The sequence below is a fragment of the Schistocerca americana genome, chromosome 2, assembly GCF_021461395.2.
Source record: "Schistocerca americana isolate TAMUIC-IGC-003095 chromosome 2, iqSchAmer2.1, whole genome shotgun sequence".
In the NCBI taxonomy this organism is placed as follows: Eukaryota; Metazoa; Arthropoda; class Insecta; order Orthoptera; family Acrididae; genus Schistocerca; species Schistocerca americana.
Window position 1 is genome coordinate 826,650,289 of NC_060120.1, and position 27,317 is coordinate 826,677,605.

Sequence of the window (27,317 nt, forward strand, 5' to 3'; positions counted from 1 at the left end):
GACGTACGCAACACACTAAGTATCAACAAAAAATATAATATGTTCTGTAATATAACCAACATTTTCCAAAAATATGTTTTAAAAGAAGTTCAATAAAATTCCCGTTTCTTTTAATTTACTTTTTTGCATGTGTTAGTAGCCATACTGAGATCAACTGCCAATGCTATTAAACATTGCACTTCAGTTTCCTTAGCAGAACTTCGCGACACAAAGCTGTTCGAAAAATCCGCTGAAATTGCTTGGCAAGTCGTTCGGGTGTAGCGTGGTCGGAGCGAGCGAGCGATCGCAGGCGGTAACACTGGTGATATGGCTAGTGATCCGATGCTCGTGTGTCGGGCCCCTCACGGTCGCTTCCGGCATCCCCTGAACAGAACATCAAAATATAATGAATGCAACCCCTTGTTAAGATCCGGAAGCAGAGAACTACTGCGTCCCTCCTAATGGTCTGGCAGTGAGGTCTGAATACGACAAAAATACCGCGAACTTCCGTATTTTTAATTCGAAATACGCGATTTGGATGACAATATTTTTCATTTATGCTTAATGGGTGAAACTTGAGCTGTAGTGTGTGCCAGGAAAGCGATAGATTTTTTCTACCTTGCAAAGTAATACATTGCAGAAATCCCGATCAAAAGCTAAGATTAACTTTCACTGTAGGGTTCATAGTCATGTAAAATTTTGTAAATGATACAGTGGTCGCCTTTTGCCTCTAAAATCATTTATCTCTAAAACCCAATATTGCATTTTCCATTTTGTGACTATTATCAAATAGAAATAATTGCACCTTAGCACAAGTCGAAATCTAAAAATCATCAGACTTCAGAGGTCACAGAACCTGCTTTCATCGCATTGTGTTCCATCTTACAAGTTCTTGAGTGTATAGCACTCTTTGAATTTCATTGTGCGTATGTTGCTCGTATTCTGCTTTATTTCTGCGTGCAACGGTATTATTGTGTGGAATAAATGATTCTATGTTTGTTTCCGTATCATGTTGAACAAAAGGTAGTTTAGTCGCATAGTGTTCTGTGGACCCATGTACATTTATTCTACTAATCGGTGTGTGAACTGCTCTATTCAAACGCGCTGTAAGAATGTTGTTCGTATACTACTTTATATTAGTTCACATCCGTTTTTCATACTTCCTCACATTTAATGGACGTCTCCATGTTAGCACATAGAATTTTGTTAGACAGGTAGTAACGTCCGTTAAACTTCATAATGCATGGAAAATGAACCGCAAGACAGTTGTAATTGGTGATTTCCTTACTGTCACAATCGGTTTCGCTGCTTTAAACAGCAACCTCAGGTGAGCTACATAAGAAGATAATTTTTTTAAAAATGTTTTTGTATTATTAGCTCGCTGGAGGCACTAATTTTGATCTTTCCTTATTTATGTTTTTTTTTCCACTCATTGTACTTATATATGGTTTGTCTCATAGCGCGTCACCAAAATATTCGCCCCCATGCCATTTTTTATTTATTTTCGCGACTTCCCCTCTTCAGGGGTTTGATTTTTTACTGCGAACGTCGGGGGCGTCTTGTTGCGTTGCGCTAATGTGACACAGTTATAATTAGATTTTAATTTTGATTTTTTTCTTCCTGTTTAAATAACATCTCTAAAATAAGATGTGAAAAAATATTTTTAAAATATTTTAAAAATTTCTGAAAGATTCAAATATTTTTAAAATTATTTTAAAAAGGGTCCTATAGTATTTTCATCATATGTATTACATAGGATCCCCCCCCCCCCTTCTTATGTAGTTCACCTAAGGATGCTGTCTTAATGCAGCGAAACCCGTTGTGACAATAAAGAAAGCACCAATTACAGCTGTATTGGTGTTCATTTTGCTTCCATTCATTATATTCATGTTAGTAGCTTTTGACAGAATTAGTACTATAGGCGCCAACTAAGTTGACCTTCGGCGCAGTGGCTGACGGGAGTGACTGTAAATGGGAAATAGCTTTATGGTCGCTCCAATCAGCCTCTGTGCCGAGTGTCAACTTTGTTGGTGCGCATTATATTCATCTCTGTTACATTCATCCACGGAATGAGTACGTTGTTCTGCTTTGAATCGTGTTGTCTCTGAGTGTGCTTTGCAGTATTAGTGACAGAGTGCGTAATTATTGTGCCAGGTATTATAACGCATCAAAAATATCGTCGACGTGCGTACCTGTGTGGTATAGTGTGAACGTACTTCCATCATACTCGATGCTAATGCGTTTAGTTAAGCCTGGTTGCACAGAGTTCACTAGTAGATCCAATGATGAAAGCATGAGAGTGTATATTATTTGCCTTAAAATTTTCATTGGAGTTGAAGGAAGTTTGTAGCACATTCATTTCTGTCAAAATATATTGTCTGTAGTGCCTATTTATGACTTGTAAACATATCTGCGTAACTACTGTTACTTTTTAGCATTTGCTAGGAAGAATGCCTTAGTCAATGAGACTGCAGAGCATACTCAGTGGTGAGAAGCAACACCATTCAGAACAGAAATACATACTCATTCCGTGACAAGAAATAACAAAGTTGAATACCAATTGAGTCCAAAGCTGCTAACAGGCAGTCCTCCATTACATGAGAAGAATTATGAAAATAGATGTGAATACATGAAGTAGAAAGCGAGAAATATACGTACATCGTATTTAGATTGCGTTGTTTACATAATCATTCTCAGGTAGGAACAAATGTCCACAGCAAACTGTGCAATGAAACCAGCTTCTGATTCATATGAAACGAATAAATGTGGAATCATTTAGCCCACCCATTATTATGGATGTGAGCAAACACCGAGCAGAATACAAGCAAAATATCCACAATACGGTTCAAAGATTACAATACACATAAGAGATAATAACCAGGAACACAGTGCAATGAAACCAGCTTATATTTATTATGAAATGAAACCAAGTACAGAAAACTTTAAATCACCCAATAAGAAACAAAGATGATTGATTGGTAGACTTGCAACGCTTCTAGTGATCTGGTAGCGAACCAAGGTCGTGATTTAGGTGGCCCCTATATGAGTTTCACTCCCCTAATCCTCAGAGTAGACCGTCACAGACGACCGCACGTATAATACTAAAGGCACAAACCCCAATTCATAGCATTTCATTTTCGCTACTGAGTCAGGTAATGGCGAGATTACCTGCTGGTAGTCTATGTCAAATTTACAGCTCTGAATAGGAAAACTAATTAGATCTTTCCCTCCATCCCACACTATCAACTCGTAAGAGATTATTTACTTGCTGTTGGAACAAACATGCGTCAAGTTCTTGGTGGGTTTTGTTTCGAGCACACTGAATAACACATGATAGCTATGACACATTCTTCAAATACAAGTTAAGACATTAATGTGAGCTGCCTAACTCCAAAGTAGTTATATATTAACTGTCCACCTCCAAATATGATTAATGCGATGTAGATTAGCGGCAAAGATTAGTACTTTCTACGAAAGCGACTTTTCTTTAATTCCCTTCGTGATACCGAGTATAGATCACATTTTTTAAATTGTGTTCACCGGTTTGGGTCACATTAGGCCACCTTCACATCAGGTTACTCAGGTGCAGAAGGACGGTTTGCTGAAATGAGCGTCACCTGGTGCACATCCTTAAAAAAATGGCTCTAAGCACTATGGGACTTAACATCTGAGGTCATCAGTCCCCTAGACTTAGAACTACTAAATCCTAACCAACCTAAGGACATCACACGCATCCACGCCGAGGCAGGATTCGAACCTGCGACCGTAGCAGCAGCGCGGTTCCGGACTGAAGCGCCTAGAACTGCTCGGCCACAGCGGCCGGCTGCGCATCCTTACATTTATCACATTACCTAAAGACTTTTGCTACACATTGCCACAATTTTGAGTCTTTTCCATACATGTTTGTTCCTAACTCGTCGTGTAAACTTCTTTGACGTCCAGGGTCACAAAGTTATGAACAATGTCAGCCCAGTAACTCCAGTATAATGCATGCAGTCTCCTTGTGGCTATAACTGATATAACAAAACACTTTTGCTACACAATGCCGCTATTCTGACTTATTTTCATGTACACTAATTCGTATCTCGTTGCTTATACTTGCTTCACGTCAAGGATGACAAGTTCTTAACAGCGTCAGCGCACAAATTCCAGTAGGACGCTTGTAGTCTCCTTATAGCCGCTTTGTGTATTAAAAACGTGTTGTGAACGTTTTACTTATATGACAGTTTTCTTTGGATTTTGCCATCGGATTCCCTTTATCGCTGAGCAACAGTTAAGGTTACTACCTTTCCATGGCGCCTTATTATATTGATAAAGAAACACCCTATATATGAGGTGGATGTCTGTCAGATCTGTGACATTGTATTGAAACTATCAGACTTTGAGAAAGAATAGAATAAAGTACATCAACTGTTTGTCACACTCCCAAACTGTGTCGCTGTGGGTGTGGCCTTCTAGATGATACATAAACCAGTAACTCACCATTGGTTACTCACGTCATTTTGCTCACATCTCCTTTTACTCATCTAGTGGAAGAATACTACTACACTTCCTATATCAAAATACTTACTGTAACAGTTCATTTGTTTTGAATGCTTTCACGGAAATTATACAGCATGTTTCAGAGAGATACATTTGATTTCGCTTATTTTCAAAAAAACCACCGGATTTTACATGTGTACACATACGAGTGTGGGGTACTTTTTACAATTGGATCTACAACCACCATTTTTATCGACTTCTAACAAATTTTCAATGTGACTTATATCAGATACGTGACAGTCACGCGGACTACGCCTGAACTCGTCCCAGACATTATCCAGAAAATCTTAAGTTTTGCCCACACTGTTGTTGCTATGCTACATCACTGTTCACTCAAAGTTGTTGGAACTAGACGCATGTAGGAGGAGTCTTCGACAAGCGCCACAAAAGTATCTCATATCTGAAACCTGGTAATTTTGGAGGCCAATGGTGCATTGCCGAGATTTGTACTCGCCTCATGGCCAAGCTATCGTTCAGGTAGCTCATTGTTAAGAAGCCTTCACTGTTGTCGCAGTTCGCTCATTGTTTCTGGACTGGGACGCACTTAGGATGAGTCGCAAACGCCACTTAAAAAATTACATACCATGGTGCACTGCGATATCCGTACTCCCTAAATGGCCGAGCTATTGTGCAGGTAGTTCATTATTAAGGAGCCTTCACTACTATTGCAATGCAATGTCACAGTTCACCCACTGCTGTTGGAGTGCGGTAGCCTTTCACAAACGCCACGTACCATGAGATCAGCAAGCTTTGAAGGCCAGTCGTGCAGTGCTAGATTCGTACCCCCACCTTTCGGACGAGCTATCGTTCGGGTAGCTCATCATTAAGAAGCCTTCCCTGCTGTTGCCATGCAGTACACCCACATATGATGCACATATGAGAAGTCTTTTTCAAACACAACGAAAAAGTATCACTTAACATGAGATCAGCAAGCTTTGGGGGTCAGTGGTGCATTGCAAGATTCGTACGCCCCCTACAGCCGAGCTGTCGTTCAGGTAGCTCATTATTAAAAAACCTTCACTGCTGTTGCTATGCAGTGTCGCAGTTCACTTATTGTTGTTGGAATGGGATGCACATAGGACAAGTCTTTCACAAACGTCATAAAAAAAATCACGCATCAGATCAGCAAGGTTTGGAGGCCAGTGGTGCATTGCGAGATCCATGAGCCCATTAGAGGTGACGTATCGTTTAGATGGCTCATTGTCTTGAAGCCTTCACTGTTGCTACTATCGATGTCATAGTTCACCTGATATTGTTGGAACGGGGAGCATATGGGAGGAGTCTTTCACAAGCGATAAAAAAAATAAATAAAAATAAAAAAGCGCGAGCTCAGACGAACTTTGAGGCCAATGATCTATTGCGAGTTCCCTACAGACCTTGTGGCCAATGTATCGTTCAGGATATGATAACGATAATGCAGGCAGCTAGGCCGGGATCCCCACCTGTGGGGAGTCCGGGCACTTGGTGCAAGTCTTTATAGTTGACGCCACTTCGGAAACTTGCGTGTGATTGAGGATGAAATGCCTAATTTTTCATATCTTATCTTCGTGTGTCCTGACGATACCTTGGTCTCTGATGAACACTCGCCGTCGAAGACAACATACTGGGCCGGCCGGTGTGGCCGAGCGGTTCTAGGAGCTACAGTCTGGAACGACGCGACCGCTACGGTCGCAGATTCGAATCCTGCCTCGGGCATGGATGTGTGTGATGTCCTTAGGTTAGTTAGGTTTAAGTAGTTCTAAGTTATAGGGGATTGATGACCTCAGCTGTTAAGAACCATTTTGTACGAGGTCTCACACCAGCGTAACTAGCCAGAGCTACAGTGTATGTACGTGATACCTGTAAGCGAGAGAGCGGACTAACTTCGCCCGGGAGGCACCTACCGGCAGCGAAGTGAACCGCTAGTGACGCCCGGCATCAATTAAAACTTTGGGTTTCGAGAGTCAAGTTGAATTTCATTCCAAGTTTGCAACTTAATTCATGTAGAAAATATAGCGTTGTGAAATCGGATAAATCGTTTACAAGCATCCTATAAAAAACAGCGAATAACCGAAACTATAAAAAGGATGCTTTCTTTCTTATAGCTTCGTTCTATATTGTCGTACCTCCGTAAACACATTGCATTTTCCATGTTGAGCCGTAGAGCATCAGTGAGCTGTTCAGACTGCCCCAAATACCATACTGGACGAACTGGCACACTCGTAAATTTGTCTATACTATTCGAAGAACATGATGAAGGGAGGAAGATTACAAAATCTACTTTCGGAAATAATCTGATAGCATCCAAACACCTTGTTGTTCGTATAAATGGCAGTCTACATATCCTCCATGGTGCTGGCAAACAAGACAAGTTAATTAATCCTCTTTAACTACTTGAAATCACCGCAAATTTAAAAATAAGGCCGAGAATTTACATAAGGAGCAAGGCGGGTGCATTAGGAACACCTTTTATTCCACGTTCAACGACTTCGTTTGAGACTGTCCCCCTATTCGATATCACGTCCTTACAAACCACTGCCTGTCATTTGTTTTTACAAACCCATGGCTGTTGTTAATGTTTTACTTTTACTATGTTTGGTTATTATTATTGTTATTATTGTTACGGTTTTTTTATTATATCAGTTATACAGCATAATTACAGTGTACGTCAAAGGTGTTCCAAGATTAAGCAAGGCGGGTGTATCAGGAACACCTTTTATTCCACGTTCAACGTCTTCGTTTGAGACTGTCCCCCTATTCGATATCACGTCCTTACAAACCACTGCCTGTTATTTGTTTTTATAAACCCATGGCTGTTGTTAATGTTTTACTTTTACTATGTTTGGTTATTATTATTGTTATTGTTACGGTTTTTTAAATTATATCAGTTATACAGCATAATTACAGTGTACGTCAAAGATTTTCCAAGATTAATGGATATTTTCCTTATGTCACGTCAACGTATGTCTGTCGTTGCTCAGTAATATTCTGCAGCCCAACGCAAGGGTGGTGGTGGTGGTGGTGGTGGTGGTGGTGTGTGTGTGTGTGTGTGTGTGTGTGTGTGTGTGTGTGTGTGCTAAGAACAACACGCACATCCACTCCCGAGGGAGGACTCGAACCTCCGGCGGGAGGGGCCGCGCTATCCGTGACATGGCGCCCCAAACTGCGCGACCACTACGCGCGGCCGCAAAGGAGGTCTCGTAGGAACCGACACCAGCCTCGACCATGACTTTTCGCTAGTCTGTCTACAAAATCAAAAGATACAGCTGAAGCTATTGTCGCTTAGAAACGCTATGCCACATAGATATACAAATTTGGGGTCTGCTGCCATAAATCGCCCGCTACATTAAACAGACTCCTTACGCAAACTGACTATCGTTGAACCTACCTGCCTCATTTCATGTCGATAGCTGCAGACCGTCATACACGGTATATTTTTACAACAGTTTTTAATAATTCTTCACGGTTTTTAATCAAATAAAGCACTATTATGTATTGTCTTACGTCAGTTTCATTTTAACCAAGCATATAGCTCAAACTGTAAGAGTTTGTGCAGACAGGCCAAGCTAAAAATGGTGCGAACGGTAACTACTTCCAACATGCCACAGTAGGTCAGCTTCATACCGGGTACCTGTGCTCTAACAAACAACCTCACATTGGCAAAAGGCTATCTAAGCTTCAACGACTGCGCGCCGTGCGAAATTTTGAGTATCCCATCATCCTTCTCCGATACTAGCTTAGTTGGTCTTAATCGTTCGTAGTTCGTTCTTTTTCTCATTAAAATCGTGTTGTAATAAAAACACACCTTATTCTTATACTCATAAATTGTAAAATACATGGCTGTATCGATTTTACATCAAAATTTTTGTGAATTTTAACAGCATAAAATTAACAATTAAATTTTCTGACCTCTTATTTCAAGACTACTAAGCTTAGAATGGTTAAGTTTAAATCTAAATGTAAACGTGATTAGTTTTTACGTAACGTTTAAAAAAGTCTTTTCTCTTTCGGTACCCTCAAGGGAAAGAACAAATTGATATTGTTAACGAAATAAAAAAATTAAAAAATCTGACCAAGTCGTTGGCGTAAAAAACTGGATGAGAGGATATTAAAATCTTCCACTTTGACCGAGTGCTACAGCTTAGGTGGTTTTTGTAAGCCAATTTCAGATTGCTTTCCGGCTTGATAGGCCACATGTGTCCTATACGAAATAGTTCGTTTTGACTTCTCCTATATCACTGTGGTATGTTATAAAAAGTTATCTTGTACACCTTGTATAAGGACTTCTACTGGCTAGCCCATTCGGTTCTCTAGTACCGGAACTGACGCAGCTATGAACTTAGAAGCAAAGTAAATAACCCCGACTCTCTAAAGACACTAACTCCCAAGTAAAAATCAGCTTCAAATATCTGTTTGCTGATTTGCAAACGAGTTAACGTGTTGAATATTTGAAGTTAAGCACATAAGTGACAAAAGGTTCGAAAATACCCTTAAAGGTCCACCTACTCAGCTGCGTGTAAACGTGTTTGCCTACCATGCAGTGGGCCTGGGTTCGATTCCTGGCCGGGTTGGAGATTTTCTCCGCTCTTGGACTGGGTATTATGCTGTCTTCGTCATCACCAACATAGAAGCTGCTCAATGTGGCGTCACCTGTGTTACAGCGTAAAGTCAAGCACCGGTACGTCAGTCGGGAACGTCAGACCAGAGAGGGCTGTGTAGAAGATGTGCCAATTGCACGCTGACCAACTCCTCTCCAGGACGACAACGCAACAGCAGCGCCCTATACGCGAAGAGAGCATAAGCGCCGCGCCGACTGGTCGCAGCCCAGTTATACAAGTTCTACAGAAGCTTCAAGACCAGCGACCTGCATAGAAGCATTCACTGTATAACATAACTCGAATTACAATTGTATATATTGAACAGATTTCTTAGTTGCATGTCGCCCTTCGCTTGCGACACTCCTGTGTTATTGTCAAAGTTGAATATTGTCATTGATTAATTTCGTAATAAAACCCTTCAATACGATTTGCTTGAACTGTTGCCTAGCGGTCCTAGAAGCAGGTTTCCTAGACGCCCCATCTTTGACAACGAGGCAGGACACAACAACCTGAAGTAAGGCTTGCAACTCCGAGGCCAAACTTCCCCGTTCGGGGCCTCCCAGCTGTCAATGCCACACAATCCTTTCATTTCATTATGCTTAAATTTTTGTTGGAAATCACTAAGTGCTCTCATTATGAAGCCCTGGATGAACATACACTACTGGCCATTAAAATTGCTATACCATGAAGAAATGCAGATGATAAATGCGTATTCATTGGACAAATATACTAGAAATGACATTTGATTAAATTTTCACGCAATTTGGGTGCATAGATCCTGAGAAATCAGTACCCAGAACAACCACCTCTGGTCGTAATAACGGCCTTGATACGCCTGGGCATTCAGTCAAACAGAGCTTGTTGGATGGCGTGTACAGGTATAACATAACATGCAGCTTCAACACGATACCACAGTTCATCAAGAGTAGTGACTGGCGTATTGTGACGAACCAGTTGCTCGGCCACCATTGACCAGACGTTTACAGTTGGTGAGAGATCTGGAGAATGTGCTGGCCAGGGCAGCAGTCGAACATTTTCTGTATACAGAAAGGCCCGTACAGGACCTGCAACATGCGATCGTGCATTATCCTGCTGAAATGGTGGGTTTTGCAGGGATCGAATGAAGGGTGGAGCCACGGATCGTAACACATCTAAAATGTAACGTCCACTGTTCAAAGTGCCGTCAATGCGAACGAGAGGTGACAGAGACGTGTAACCCATACCATCACGCCCGATGATATGCCAGTATGGCGATGACGAATGCACGCTTCCAAGGTCCGTTCATCGCGATGTCGCCAAACACGGATTCGACCATCGTGATGTTGTAAACAGAACCAGGATTCACCCAAAAAAAAAAATGTTTTGCCATTCGTGCACTCAGGTTCGTCGTTGGGTACACCATCGCAGGCGCTCCTGTCTGTGATGCAGCGTCAATGGCTGCAAACGTCGTCGAACTGTTCGTGCAGATGGTTGTTGTCTTGCAAACGTCTACATCTACATCTACATTTATACTCCGCAAGCCACCCAACGGTGTGTGGCGGAGGGCACTTTACGTGCCACTGTCTTTACCTCCCTTTCCTGTTCCAGTCGCGTATGGTTCGCGGGAAGAACGACTGTCTGAAAGCCTCCGTGCGCGCTCTAATCTCTCTAATTTTACATTCGTGATCTCCTCGGGAGGTATAAGTAGGGGGAAGCAATATATTCGATACCTCCATCCAGAAACGCACCCTCCCGAAACCTGGCGAGCAAGCTACACCGCGATGCAGAGTGCCTCTCTTGCAGAGTCTGCCACTTGAGTTTGTTAAACATCTCCGTAACGCTATCACGGTTACCAAATAACCCTGTGACGAAACGCGCCGCTCTTCTTTGGATCTTCTCTATCTCCTCCGTCAACCCGATCTGGTACGGATCCCACACTGATGAGCAATACTCAAGTATAGGTCGAACGAGTATTTTGTAAGCCACCTCCTTTGTTGATGGACTACATTTTCTAAGGACTCTCCCAATGAAAAAATGGTTCAAATGGCTCTGAGCACTATGCGACTTAACTTCTGAGGTCTTCAGTCGCCTAGAACTTAGAACTAATTAAACCTAACTAACCTAAGGACATCATACACATCCATGCCCGATGCAGGATTCGAACCTGCGACCGTAGCGGTCACGCGGTTCCAGACTGAAGCGCCTTTAACCGCACGGCCACACCGGCCGGCTCTCCCAATGAATCTCAACCTGGTACCCGCCTTACCAACAATTAATTTTATATGATCATTCCACTTCAAATCGTTCCGCACGCATACTCCCAGATATTTTACAGAAGTAACTGCTACCAGTGTTTGTTCCGCTATCATATAATCATGCAATAAAGGATCCTTCTTTCTATGTATTCGCAATACATTACATTTGTCTATGTTAAGGGTCAGTTGCCACTCCCTGCACCAAGTGCCTATCCGCTGCAGATCTTCCTGCATTTCGCTACAATTTTCTAAGTCTGCAACTTCTCTGTATACTACAGCATCATCCGCGAAAAGCCGCATGGAACTTCCGACACTGTCTACTAGGTCATTTATATATATTGTGAAAAGCAATGGTCCCATAACACTCCCCTGTTGCACGCCAGAGGTTACTTTAACGTCTGTAGACGTCTCTCTATTGATAACAACATGCTATGTTCTGTTTGCTAAAAACTCTTCAATCCAGCCACACAGCTGGTCTGATATTCCGTAGGCTCTTACTTTGTTTCTCAGGCGACAGTGCGGAACTGTATCGAACGCCTTCCGGAAGTCAAGAAAAATAGCATCTACCTGGGAGCCTGTATCTAATATTTTCTGGGTCTCATGAACAAATAAAGCGAGTTGGGTCTCACACGATCGCTGTTTCCGGAATCCATGTTGATTCCTACATAGTAGATTCTGGGTTTCCAAAAACGACATGATACTAGAGCAAAAAACATGTTCTAAAATTCTACAACAGTTCGACGTCAGAGATATAGGTCTATAGTTTTGCGCATCTGCTCGACGACCCTTCTTGAAGACTGGGACTACCTGTGCTCTTTTCCAATCATTTGGAACCTTCCGTTCCTCTAGAGAGTTGCGGTACACGGCTGTTAGAAGGGGGGCAAGTTCTTTCGCGTACTCTGTGTAGAATCGAATTGGTATCCCGTCAGGTCCAGTGGACTTTCCTCTGTTGAGTGATTCCAGTTGCTTTTCTATTCCTTGGACACTTATTTCGATGTCGGCCATTTTTCCGTTTGTGCGAGGATGAAGAGAAGGAACTGCAGTGCGGTCTTCCTCTGTGAAACAGCTTTGGAAAAAGGTGTTTAGTATTTCAGCTTTACGCGTGTCTTCCTCTGTTTCAATGCCATCATCATCCCGGAGTGTCTGGATATGCTGTTTCGAGCCACTTACTGATTTAACGTAAGACCAGAACTTCCGAGGATTTTCTGTCAAGTCGGTACATAGAATTTTACTTTCGAATTCACTGAACGCTTCACGCATAGCCCTCCTTACGCTAACTTTGACATCGTTTAGCTTCTGTTTGTCTGGGAGGTTTTGGCTGCGTTTAAACTTGGAGTGAAGCTGTTGACTCAGGGATCGAGACGTGGCTGCACGATCCATTACAGCCATGCGGATAAGATGCCTGTCATCTCGCCTGCTAGTAATACGAGGCTATTGGGATCCGGCACGGCGTGCCGTATTACCCTCCTGTACCCACCGATTCCATATTGTGCTAACAGTCATTGGATCTCGGTCAGCGCGAGCAGCAATGTGGCGATACGATAAACCGCAATCGCGATAAGCTACAATCCGACCTTTATCAAATTCAGAAACGTGACGGTACGCGTTTCTCCGGCTTAGACGAGGCATTACAGCCGGCCAGGGTGGCCGAGCGGTTCTAGGCGCTACAGTCTGGAACCGCGCGGCCGCTACGGTCGCAGGTTCGAATCCTGCCTCGGGCATGGATGTGTGTGATGTCCTTAAGTCAGTTATGTTTAAGTAGTTCTAAGTTCTAGGGGACTGATGACCTCAGAAGTTTAGTTCCATAGTACTCAGAGCCATTTTTTTAAACGAGGCATCACAACAACGTTTCACCAGGCAACGCCGGTCAACTGCTGTTTGTGTATGAGAAATCGGTTGGAAACTTTCCTCATGTCAGCACGTTGTAGGTGTCGCCACCGGCGCCAACATTGTGTGAATGCTCTGAAAAGCTAATCATTTGCATTTCACAGCATCTTCTTCCTGTCGGTTAAATTTCGCGTCTGCAGCACGTCATCTTCGTGATGTAGCAATTTTAATGGCCAGTAGTGTAGTTTGGGTGATTTTCCCACCACTTTAAGAGGAAACTAAATGTCTATGACATCATATCTCCTCAATCGAGACCTATGAGAAAGCCCACGGCGCGCACGGCACGAAGGTAAGCCTGCGCTAGCTCGTTCACTCAACTCAGCAGACAAATTAAATTTGTACACCTGTTAACTCGTAACTAGGTGTGTATGTACAAACGAGAATCGCATCTTGTACTGGAATACGCTATTATGGAGTCTTACTGTTATTAGTCCTACGATGATCGGAAGTACATACTCCTACTTATAATTTGTTACGGCTGTACTGGGGTACAATAAAATTAAAATCATGCCAAAACGATTCTCAGTCGCATAAGATACCACTTCTTGTATGAAATGAGGACTGTTAAGCAGAAGAGACTAAATCCTGTAAGCAAGCCGTTATACAATTTATATCGAGTATTGATTTTAAATTAAATTTTGTTGTAGTCCTGTCAATCAGTAAGACTAAATGATAGCAGATTCGAGTAGAAGCTACAATTCTCGTTAGTACGTACACTCCCAGCTGCGAGTTAACAGATTTAGAAATGCATTTTGTCTGCCGAGCTGAGCGAACGAGTGAGTTCAGGCCTAATTCCGTGACGTACGCGCTCTCTCTCGTGAGCCTCGTCCTGAATTGTGTGTCGTACAGTGATATAATATTGCAGGTACTTTCAGTGGTATATGTGGATACTATCTGAAAACTGTGTTGCGCATAGAGACGGTAGTAAAGAAGTAATAAATGAAAAAGTCACTTCTGAATCTGAAGGCTTATTGCATTAACAGAGAAAATGTAGTAAGCGGTAAACTTATTTCCTTTTATCATTTATGGGAGGCATCATGAGAATAATTTACGTAGAGGTTTGGAATTACATGTAAAGTTTGTTGGGAGTCGCTAAGGGGTCTCACATTCAAATAATGAGTTAATAAAGGCTAGATATTAACGTGCTGTCCAGTACGCTACCTTAAGAGAAATACAGTTTCCAACTTTAGCACTTGTACATTGTGTTAAACTTTTAGCATAAGTTAAAACCTTTTAAGGAGTAGATCGTGACATTATTTTACATTTTTTTATTTCGGACGGTAATTACGTTAAATATTGAAAATCGGATTTTTGTTGGACCTGGAAATTGTTAGATACGCAGTATGTATCTGATACTGGGATCCAAAATAGTCACTTAGAAATGTAGATGCTACAACTTTTAATTTCTGTGTTGTAGTTAGGTGTTTGTTTGATTTGTTAATGTATTGTTGACAATTGTTTGTTGGGCTATTAATAATGAAGTAAGTGTCGAAACCAGTCTAGGTAATAAACAATATATATATAAGCATTACTTGAGAGAAAATGAAGTACTTAGCCAAGATCGCCTGAAACAGCCTTTACTGCGGATTACCGGTTTCGGTAAGCATCGTTACTATCTTCAAATCTGTGAATGCATTCAAACAATATGAAGTTATACAGAGATAAAACTAACTACAATAGCAGGTGCATTATAGTAGCACAACTGTGTTACAACATATCTCGTTAAAGGGTTACGTCATGTCTCTTATACCAGCTGTACAAAGTACTCTTTCTAAAACATTGCGCCGGCAGGAGTGGCCGAGCGGTTCTAGGCGCTACAGTCTGGAACCAGGCGACCGCTACAGTCGCAGGTTCGAATCCTGCCTCGGATATGGATGTGTGTGATGTCCTCTTGTTGATTCGGTTTAAGTAGTTCTAAGTTCTATGGGACTGATGACCTCAGAAGTTAAATCCCATAGTGCTCAGAGCCATTTGAACCATGAAACATTGCGATGTATGTGAGGGACAAGGTGAACGATGCATCGGCAAGCCAAGGTTAACACCACAGTATGCAGAGTAATTCACCATATGCTCGTATTCCATGCCAAGCAGTACTCGGTACTTCACTACAGCCAGGGCCCCGCTGGACTGGCAGGTGGTGATCGCTGCTGGCCGAAAAAGTGACATTTGGCACGGACAGGTATCGTTAGCGTACTCACGTACTTCTTACTTTAAATTATTTATATATTTTAATTACAGCACGATTCCTGTTACGAATCGATAACATCCCTAATCACCTTTTTTAAGATGTCGCAAAGATTTATTAAAACAGAAGCTAAAAATTATAGTTACCACGTTCACATCCACCAATGCGCCTACGCAGAAGCTAATTACAACTTGGCACAATTTCTACAGACTGGTGTGCAATAAACTGCTGTACCACGATGTTTTATCATTTATAAATATCTGCTGACATAATTGTAAAAATATTACAATTATAAAAATAGGGAGAAGTAACGTTACAAGGTGGGTTTCCACTGTGTCACCCAGATGGTAGTCTACCTGCAGATAACAACCTAAGTCATTAACACGTAGCGCCGGCCAGGGTGGCCGAGCGGTTCTAGGCGCTACAGTCCGGAACTGCGCGACCGCTACGGTCGCAGGTTCGAATCCTGCCTGGGGCATGGATGTGTGTGATGTCCTTAGGTTAGTTAGGTTTAAGTAGTTCTAAGTTCTAGGGGACTGATGACCTCAGAAGTTAAGTCCCATAGTGCTCAGACCCAGAGCCATTAACACGTATGCAAATAATAAAATACAATGATAGTGGATAATAAATCAACATAGCGTTATCCACTATCACTACAATTATTTTACTGGTGATACTTAGTGAATTAAGTGTGTTATCCATTGTCATTGTAGTTGTATTATCCGTAGGCTAGACTCCTATCTAAATAATACAGTGGAAGCCCACGTTGTAACGTCACTTTTGGCTATTTTTATAACTGTAACATGTTTACAGTTATGTCAACAGATTGAAACTTCATGGCAGATTAAAACTGTGTGCCGGACCGAGACTCGAACTCGGGACCTTTGCCTTTCGCGGGCAAGTGCTCTAACCATCTGAGCTACCGAATCACGACTCACGCCAGGTCCTCACAGCTTTACTTCTGCCAGTACCTCGTCTCCTACCTTCCGAACTTTACAGAAGCTCTTCTGCGAACCTTGCAGAACTAGCACTCCTGAAAGAAAGGATATTGTGGAGACATGGCTTAGCCACAGCCTTTGGGATGTTTCCAGAATGAGATTTTCACTCTGCAGCGGAGTGTGCGCTGATATGAAACTTCCTGGCAGATTAAAACTGTTTTAATCTGCCAGGAAGTTTCATATCAGCGCACACTCCGCTGCTCATACTGGATGTCTACAGATTGTTATAAATTACAAAAACATTGCCATACAGCAGTTTACTGTACATTGGTATGTGCAAAATTGCGCCAGTTGTGTATTGCGTGTATTGAATCCGGTGACTTAGAAACGATGAGAGGCTTCGCCCTGTCGTAGCCCTCAGCGGTTCACAACCCCACAACAGGCCACAGCAGTCCACCCACCCCACCGCCGCCCCACACCGAACCCAGGGATTAGAATGTCTCATACCAGACGAGTGTAACACCAAATGTTTGCGTGGTAGAGTAATTATGGTGTACGTGTACATGGAAACAGTGTTTGCGCAGCAATCACCGACACAGTGTAACTGAGGCTGAATAAAGGGAACCAGCCCACATTCACCGAGGCAGATGCAAAACCGCCTTATAAACCATCCACAGGCTGGCCGGCACACCGGACCTCGACACTAATCCGCCGGACCGGCACGCCTTCCCGCTCGGGAAGCAGCGCGTTAGACCGCGCGGCTAGCAGGCGGGCAATTGCACCAGGTTGTAAGCAGCTTCTGCATAATCGCACTTGTGCAAGTGAATATGGTAAGAATAATTTTTAACTTCTGTTTATTAACTATTTTACAATAATTTAAAGATAGATGTTTAGGCACCTTTTATTCATACAAATCAGGAATTGAGCTGCAACTAAAATGCACAAATAATTTTAAGTAAGAAGTACATGAATACAATACAGTGGCACGTAAAGTGCCCTCCGCCACACACCGTTGGGTGGCTTGCGGAGTATCAATGTAGATGTAGAATAGCAACACGTGATGGAGCAAACAGTTAATTCTTCTAATAATTTCCGGGTATGCAGCCGGATCCCGTCGACATTCTGCCACGATATTTCGGCCCAGAGACGTCCGGCCATCATCAGGTGAGTACACAACTGCTGAAGAGCCCAGGTGCAGTCGCGGTATTTATGCCGAATCTCGCGCATGCGAAATGTACTGGCATCCTACAGCGTATGCGTCAGGTGTTGACATGCGCAGTATAGCCGAGTTGTACGTGCTGCCCTCGGTGGTGAAAAAAAAGGTTCATCTAGTCATTGAGTATCGAATGACACTGTCGATTCCGCTGTGATTGTATGAGAGATTCCGCCTTATGCAAGGCACTGTTTGTTTTACTTTATCTGAAGATCTTTCAGCACAGTCAATGATACCTACAGTTGGATTTCTTTAGTGTTCAGTCTAACATTTTGCTCAGTGACTAGATGAACCTTTTTTTCACCACCGAGGGCAGCACGTACAACTCGGCTATACTGCGCATGTCAACACCTGACGCATACGCTGTAGGATGCCAGTACATTTCGCATGCACGAGATTCGGCATAAATACCGCGACTGCACCTGGGCTCTTCAGCAGTTGTGTACTCACCTGATGATGGCCGGACGTCTCTGGGCCGAAATATCGTGGCAGAATGTCGACGGGATCCGGCTGCATACCCGGAAATTATTAGAAGAAGAAATACGCCGGGAAAATTTCAGAAAACAGTTAATTTTCGGGCCAGCAACCTCCTGCCAGTCTACTTGTGCCCTGGCTGCCGTGAGGTACACAGCTGTCTGTAGTATGGGACATGAGCATTTGGCGAATTACTCTGTGTACTATAGTTTTAAACTTGACTTGCCGATGCATCGCTCATCTCGTCCCTCACATACCTGACAATGTTCTAGAAAGAGTACTTTGTGCAGCTGGTACAGGAGACACGTAATAACATTTTATCGAGTTATGTTTTAACATGGTTTTGCTTCTGCAATGCACCTGCTATTATACTTAATTTTATCTCTGTATAACTTGACATTGTTTCAATGCATTCATAGATCTGAAGATAGTAACCATGCTTACCGACACCAGCAACAGACAATAAAGGTAATTTACAAGCGATCTCGGCTAAGAAATTCATCTTCTCTCAAGGATTTATTCCATGTAGCCCCTTACCACTCAAGATGAGTAAACTAATGAATATATGTGAGCATCGATTGTTAACCTCTGTAGTTTCGCGCACACGATGTAAAACCGTGAGCAGGTAACTAGAACTCCGAAGCTGTAGCATCATACCGGCGGCTGTCGGCAAGGAGGGCCTCCCCCACTGAGGGAAATGGGGCGAGCCTTATTGTGCGTGCCGGAAGGGATCAACAACCGGCGCTAACAAAAGACGGCGGTTGATTACCACGGAGAGGGGCGCGGCGCAGCCACGTCTTGAATGGGCTGGCCGATGGTGGGGGAAGGTGTGAAGGCGGTAGGGTGGGGGCGGGGGCGGATTGAGAGGGCGGCGGCGGCGTCGCGCCTCAGTGTGGCGCCGGCAGCCGTCATGAGCGTCGCGGGGGCGCCGGCAGAGGACGCGCCCGAGGCGGCCGTCGCCAGGGTCTCCGGAGGTAAGGCGCCGCCGCCTAACACGTGCTTACCGTTGTATCTACTGCTGCACTGAAGTGGCCCTGAATATGTTCCGCCTACTTTTTCCCCTGATTTCTACTTTGCAAACCACTACGAAGTTTATGACATACGGCACTTCCCTTCGTACTGCTTATTACACCTTCTTCCCAATCCATTAAAGTATGGATAGCGGGAAAAACGAATGCCTGAATGCCTCCTTCCGTGAAGTAATTTATCTAACCTTTCCTTCGCTGTTTCTGATAAAACAATACGTGGGGGTTGTAGTATCTCTATATTCCTCACTTAATATTGTGTCTTGTAAATTTGTAAGCAGGCTTTGTCGGGATAGTTTCGTCTACCTTCAAGTGTCTACCGTTTCAGTTTCTTCAGCATCTCTGTGACGCTCTTCAGTGGGTCAGTCAAACCCGTAACCGTTCGTGCTGCCCTTCTTTGTACATTTTCAACGTTCACTGCAAGTCCTGTAATCATCTTTATGAATGTTGATGCTCTTCTTTCTTTCCGTGGTTGCTGAGAAACACTGAAGAGAGATTCCGCCTTATGCAAGGCACTGTTTGTTTTACTTTATCTGAAGATGTTTCAGCACAGTCTATGATACCTACAGTTGGATTTTTTGTGTTCAGTGTAACATTTTGCTAACAAATTGTTTTTATCCTGGTAACTTTGCAACTACAATACATTATTAGCGCCTATCATGAATTTCTTTCCATTCTAGTCTTGTTTCCATTATTAGCGCCTGTAAAGATTTTTTTTATTTTCTAGCCTTGTTTTCGGCTTTTTCACGTGTGTTACGATTATTACTTCATTTGTTAACGGAAATTATGAGTCTCACACGCATTGTTGATTATTTTGTCACGGACTCAAGGTTTCAATCGTCACCTGTTAGTCCTATTTGCTATGAGACTCCACATACATGAGCTATATTCTAGGATGGGTCGCACAATAGTTTTGTATTTTTTTCTTAAAATTCTTATGGGGCTTAACTGCTAAGGTCATCAGTCCCTAAGCTTACACTCTATTAACGTAAACCGTCTCTAATGACCTCGTTGTCGACGGGACGTTAAACACCACTAACCTAACCTAACCTATTAACGTAAATTATCCTAAGGGCAAACACACACACCCATGCCCGAGGGAGGACTCGAAGAACCTCCACCGGGACCAGCCGCACAAATAGTTTTGTAAGAAACCAGCTTTGGACACTGATTACATGTTGCTAATACCCTACCGATGAACCAAAGTCTTTAACTGCTTTGCTTGTGTGATCGTTTCATTTCATATACCTAAATATTGTTACATTCAGATTTTTGTAAGAGTTCATTGATTTCAACTGTAAATCATTTATATTGTCATAGTCACAGCACACAACGTTTTTTAGCTGTGTGAAGTGTACAGTGTCACATCTCTGAACATTTAAAGTAAGCTGACAGTGTTTGCACTGCTCTGAAACCTTATCAATGTCTGACTGAATATCTGTGCAGCTGGACCAGTGTTTCCGCAGTCTGTGCTGGTCGGCATAGAGGAGATCATTTTGTGCGAGAGGCCTCAGTATGTTTTAGCTCAGAACATATTCTAAGATTATACACCAGAAGGTAGGTTGCTTTGATCAACACAGTCACAGAGATTAAATACCATTTAATTCACACGTAGGCGTAACACAGCTAAGAACTAACGCAGGCCACTAGGTCACCCGTTTTGCAGCTAACGTTTCTACGCTGACGGACCGCGGGAGGTATTCCTCGCAATATGTCTGACGTCATCAAAGGCGTTAGATGGTGGCTAATGCGTCCACGGCTGTCGCAAGACTGTGAGACGAACAAATTCACGTGACCTAACATCAGGCGTTGGCCTCTGTAGCTTTGATGCTCTGGAGAGTCGCTGGATGCAATTTTCGGACGTGGATTTCTCTCTTCAATTCATCCCTCAAAACATCCGCTACAATCACTCGAAGCATGTTGGTAACGCATTATAACATCCTCTATAATCCAAAAAGTACAACAATTCCATGTTTCTGTTATGATCTACTAGGTAACGTTTCCTCATAATTATCGACATTCTTGGAAGAGCCAGCCGTGACAGATGTATCCCACCTAGTGGGCAAGATGTGAGACAGAGGAAATATCCTCAGACTTCAAGAAGAATGCAATCATTTCAGTTAGAAAGAAGGCAGGTACGGACAGCCCTGACTTCTACGGAATCATCAGTTTAATAATGTATGGTTGCAAAATGATGATTCGAGTCATTTACAGAAGAATGGAAAAACCGGTAGAAGCCGACCCAGGGGAGATCGGTTTAGGTTTCGGAGAAATGTAGGAACGCGGGGATGCAATAACGACCCTATGATTTGTCTTAGAACATAGGGTAAAGTAAGGCAAACTACATTTACAGCATTCGTAGATCTAGATAAAGCTTTTGACTAAGCTGACTGGAGCACATTGTTTGAAATTTTGAAGGTAACGGTGTTCAAATACAGGGAGTGATAAGTTATCAATAGCTTTTACAGAAACCAGACTCAAGTAGTGATAGTCTAAAGATATGAAAAGGTGGCTGCATTAGAGAGGAGAACAGACAGGCACGTAACTGTCTCCATGTTATTCAGTCTGTACTTTGAGTCAGCAGAAAAAGAAACCAAGGAGAAATTTGGCAGAGACTCAAAGTTCAGGGAAAAGAAATGAAAACTTTAAGGTTTGTAGATGACATTGTAATTCCGTTATAAACGACAAAGGACTTGGAAGAGCACTTGAGCAGAATGGATTGTGTCTTGATAAGAGAGTGTATGATGAACATCAGTAAAAGTAAAACAAGGGTAAAGCAATGTAGCTGAATTAACTCCGGAGAAGCTGAAGTAATTAAATTAGGAAATTAGGCGCTAAAAGTAGCAGATGAATTTAACCGTCAGGAAGTCCTCAGAAAAGGCATTTGTCTGGAGTTCCGCCTTGTACGGATGTGAAACATGAACGTAATTAGTTCAGTCAAGAAGAGAATAGAAGCTTTTGAAATGTCATCCTGCATCAAAATGCTAAGGATTACATGGATAGATTAAATAACCAATGACAAATGCAGAATAAAATTTATGGTACAACTTGATTAAAAGAAACGATAGGTTGATATGACATATTCTGAGGCGTCAAGAAATAGTCAGCCTGATGCGAGATGAAAGTATGGGAGGTAAAAATTGTGGAAGGATGTCTAGGCGTAAATACGAGGGCAGTTCAATACGTAGAGCAACACATTTTTTTTCTCGGCCACTTTTGGTTGAAAAAACCGGAAATTTCTTGTGGAATATTTTCAAACATTCCCGCTTCGTCTCGTATAGTTTCATTGACTTCCGACAGGTGGCAGCGCTGTACGGAGCTGTTAAAATGGCGTCTGTAACGGATGTGCGTTGCAAACAACGGGCAGTGATCGAGTTTCTTTTGGCCGAAAACCAGGGCATCTCAGATATTCATAGGCGCTTGCAGAATGTCTACGGTGATCTGGCAGTGGACAAAAGCACGGTGAGTCGTTGGGCAAAGCGTGTGTCATCATCGCCGCAAGGTCAAGCAAGACTGTCTGATCTCCCGCGTGCGGGCCGGCCGTGCACAGCTGTGACTCCTGCAATGGCGGAGCGTGCGAACACACTCGTTCGAGATGATCGACGGATCACCATCAAACAACTCAGTGCTCAACTTGACATCTCTGTTGGTAGTGCTGTCACAATTGTTCACCAGTTGGGATATTCAAGGGTTTGTTCCCGCTGGGTCCCTCGTTGTCTAACCGAACACCATAAAGAGCAAAGGAGAACCATCTGTGCGGAATTGCTTGCTCGTCATGTGGCTGAGGGTGACAATTTCTTGTCAAAGATTGTTACAGGCGATGAAACATGGGTTCACCACTTCGAACCTGAAACAAAACGGCAATCAATGGAGTGGCGCCACACCCACTCCCCTACCAAGAAAAAGTTTAAAGCCATACCCTCAGCCGGTAAAGTCATGGTTACAGTCTTCTGGGACGCTGAAGGGGTTATTCTGTTCGATGTCCTTCCTCATGGTCAAACGATCAACTCTGAAGTGTATTGTGCTACTCTTCAGAAATTGAAGAAACGACTTCAGCGTGTTCGTAGGCACAAAAATCTGAACGAACTTCTCCTTCTTCATGACAACGCAAGACCTCACACAAGTCTTCGCACCCGAGAGAAGCTCACAAAACTTCAGTGGACTGTTCTTCCTCATGCACCCTACAGCCCCGATCTCGCACCGTCGGATTTCCATATGTCTGGCCCAATGAAGGACGCAATCCGTGGGAGGCACTACGCGGATGATGAAGTTATTGATGCAGTACGACGTTGGCTCCGACGTCGACCAGTGGAATGGTACCGTGCAGGCATTCAGGCCCTCATTTCAAGGTGGCGTAAGGCCGTAGCATTGAATGGAGATTACGTTGAAAAATAGCGTTGTGTAGCTAAAAGATTGGGGAATAACCTGGTGTATTTCAATGCTGAATAAAACAGCCCCTGTTTCAGAAAAAAAATGTGTTGCATTACTTATTGAACTGCCCTCGTATAGCAAGTTGGTTCAAATGGTTGTAGGTTGCAATAGTTATTCAAGAGATTAAGAGATTTGCAAGAAGATAGACTAGCATGGAAACCTTCATCAAACCAGTCTTCGAACTGAAAACCACAGGAACAGCAACAATAGCAAACGTTTGTACTGGGTCCTGAATGGATTTCATATTGAATAACGAAATATGGCTGAGGAAGGATGTTCACTTGCTACAAACAAAACAAAATTAGACCAGCTGTACAAACCAATTCGTTCTGCGAAGTTATCGCACAACTGCAGCATTCAGAATCACTGCGAACAGAGTTTCCTGTGCCTCTTTTTTGATATTTAAACATCATTATTCAAGTGATGCAAACAGATGGATCGTGTCAAGTCTATCCACCTACCTACTAAAGTCAGACGATGTCAAACAGCTTGTGGTAGGTATTCTGGCTTGCTGTTATGTTGTATCATTAACTAAACAGTTCTGACTGCAAGAAAAATAACGAATTAGAAATACCGAATTAGCCAATAGATCGAACTAATGTTTCATTTTCAGTATCTTTCACAAACGTTCCGTGCTTCCAATAAGTTCTGATGGAGCTATCTGATCGTTCCACTCATAATTCGTTTGCGTGTTTACGTATATCATAGGCACTAAGGTCATTAGCTAGGGGTGTCATAATTTTAAACACCACTTCCGAAAAGTAAACTGTATTGGTGTAGCAACACCAAGTTAAAATGGTATTTGGTGAGACATTGTTAGTCTGATTCGTTTATTTCACTGGCGAACTACGTCAGTTTTACTGCCACAGCTTTTTCTGACGCCTCTCTACAGTCAGGTTTTGCGTCTGATGTTCATTGTCAGTTGCTTAAGAAATATTCTCGTTTAGCCAATATCTGGCACCGATACAACAATCATTTTTCAAAATCGGTGCGTACGTAAAAAGGAAAGGAAACATAGGGAAGAATTTGTCTCATACGTCCAGATTTATTTGTTAGAAAACAACTTAGAAGAAAATAAGGCGAGGTAAAAAAAATTTTTTACTCAAACATTTATTTTACTGATATAAAAATTTCTTAAACTGATTGCAAAATCGTTGTTGCTTATTGTCTATGTGGGCACACTTTCATTCGTATGTGATGTTCTTTTATGTAGGAAGCTGAGTGGAACCGCCTGAGGAATATCACTAACACAGTGCGGCATCCCTTATCACACTTTGACGCTGTTCCGCTTGTTTAACTCCAGTGCTTTTCCCCAACGTCATTACAACAGGATTCCAGAATTTAATAAAATAAGGATATAATTTCATTTTTACTATTTATTTGTCGCCAACAATGGCACTGATATCAAGTTGTTCAAGAAAAGTTGACGATCAAATTAATTTGTCCACAGAAAGACAGTAAAATGATTGCTCAGTCATCAACAGATCAGTAAAAATAACTAGCTTATATCACATGATAACGTACCTTTCAATGCCTGCCTTTCTCATCATAAAAGCACGAAAATGCAGTGCTCTGTGATGCGAAAAGTCCTATTAATCTCAAGTACCTTCAAAAAGTGCAAGTAAAACTTTTGCTTTGTACTTTGTGTGAATACAAATGGTATTCCAAATGAATAAGGGAAATACAGAAGTAAATTCGCCATCCGTTTCGACAAAAATAATACGTTATTTGAATTTGGAGTGACAGTCTCCAATAAATTCCTGTAATACATCCAACAAAGAAGTCATTAACCCTCAGACAATAGGTCAAGTGCATATGATATGAGTCTTTCAGAGCCCGAAGAAAAACGAAGTGCAACAACTATTTCAAGCAGTAAGTGGGAAACTTTTTCATCCACTGGCTTCAGCAGAATGATTCCTCAAAAATATATGGATGGATATACAGTTCGGCTATAGGCACGTCAGTAGATTTGTAGTCATTATCTATACAGACAAAGACGCTGAAAAAGGTGTTCAGAGACCGCATGAGTATACTGGAACACACATGACATTTTCCTCGAGCATCTTTCATGAAAAAAAAAAGTCGAGATGTATTATTAAAGATACACCGTAGAAGTTCCTTCTGTCTACTGCCGATCTTTCGCACAAACCTTATAAGAATGATATACAGATTTAAAGCATGTGGTGGTGGTGGTTAGTGTTTAACGTCCCGTCGACAACGAGGTCATTAGAGACGGAGCGCAAGCTCGGGTTAGGGAAGGATTGGGAAGGAAATCGGCCGTGCCCTTTCAAAGGAACCATCTCGGCATTCGCCTGAAACGATTTAGGGAAATCACGGAAAACCTAAATCAGGATGGCCGGAGACGGGATTGAACCGTCGTCCTCCCGAATGCTTTAAAGCATGTCCAGAGTGATCCTGACAATAGTTTTATTCGCTTTGAAACTATAATCGAGACGACTTATTGCAGTGTTAAGTAGCCTCTATCATGCACTGAACAGTTTTCTGGTATACACGTACATTAATACAACTCAGTAGCTTGGCTTTGTAACCCACAGACGAAAGATAGCAAGGCAACCTTTACGAGTTTCTGTAGTCAAGGAAATTTTCGAGTCACTTGTCAAATTTTTGACGGACCTTAACTTGCTAAACTTCCAATACCGTTCACGCACTTCGTGCACCGGTGGGAATGGATGGTGCATTAACTTTTTATTAGGAACTGGTTTCATTGTAACATGTAGAAATTTAACGAGTACTAGGTAAAGAGGAAGGAGGTGACCATCACACCATTATTGCACTTATTCTCATACATATAACAGTTCATCCCATGGCATTTCTTCCGATAATCCTGTCGTTGGGAACCGGAATGGACACTGCCTTAACAAATGGCTCAAATGGCTATGGGACGTAACATCTGAGATCATCAGCCCCCTAGAACTTAGAACTACTTAAACCTAACTAATCTAAGGACATCACACACATCCATGCCCGAGGCAGGATTCGAACCTGCGACCGTAGCGGTTGCGTGGTTCCAGACTGTAGCGCCTAGAACCGCTCGGCCACTCCGGCCGGCCCACTGCCTTAACACTGAAGAGGAACGGCGTCCTTCAAAGTTCACTTGAGCAAATCAGAAAACTTAAGAAGTAGCACGAATATCGATGTCAACGGAGACGTGTCTCTATCTTCCATAGTAAAAGCGTAATATGAGACAAAGAAAAGAATTGAAATGGAAAATAAAGGTAACTCCCAATGGAGGCGTACAAACATTATAAAATGGGCACCACGAAGAAGGAACACTGTAGTAATAGCTGGTCCTACTGTAAGAGACGAACCGCGCGGTAACTGCCTTCACTCCAGCAGTAGTATGTGCGAGAAATGGGCGGGAACACGTAACTGGGCGCAGGATATAGCAGCATTAGGGACCACATTCGCGATGGAAAGCTTTATTAGACGCTGTTTGTTTTATGAAATGGGTGGAAGGCACGAGACAGGTGAGGAATATGTGGCCCTCCATCTGTGGCCAAGGTCAGGCATCGCGTCGTAGGCGGCAGTAGCGCAACCCCGCCACCGGAAATAGGTCAGCGCAGCAATCGTTCTCCAGCGTTGCGAAGCGCTACCTGGTCTAGCTAGCTATGCATACAAATGGCCAAAAGTTTTGGTCTAGGCTAAAACATTTCTGCGTTCGTCAGGCGCCTGTCTTCCGATAGTGTTCAAAATGGTAATGCTGAAATGGTTGTGAGAGTAACGACGTTTCTGTAAATTGCTGTTTGACCAGATATACGCGATGTTAAATGTTGTGCTCAATGCACAACTGGCCATAACGAAAGCAATGACT

At 42.7% G+C, this 27,317-nt stretch overlaps 1 protein-coding gene across 1 annotated transcript in view; it reads left to right on the plus strand.

Moving 5' to 3' along the window:
• Positions 1-27,317, plus strand: part of LOC124594462 (inactive ubiquitin carboxyl-terminal hydrolase MINDY-4B) — a 335,745-nt gene that overhangs the window by 173,781 nt on the left and 134,647 nt on the right. The gene's annotated exons all lie outside the window — the stretch shown is intronic.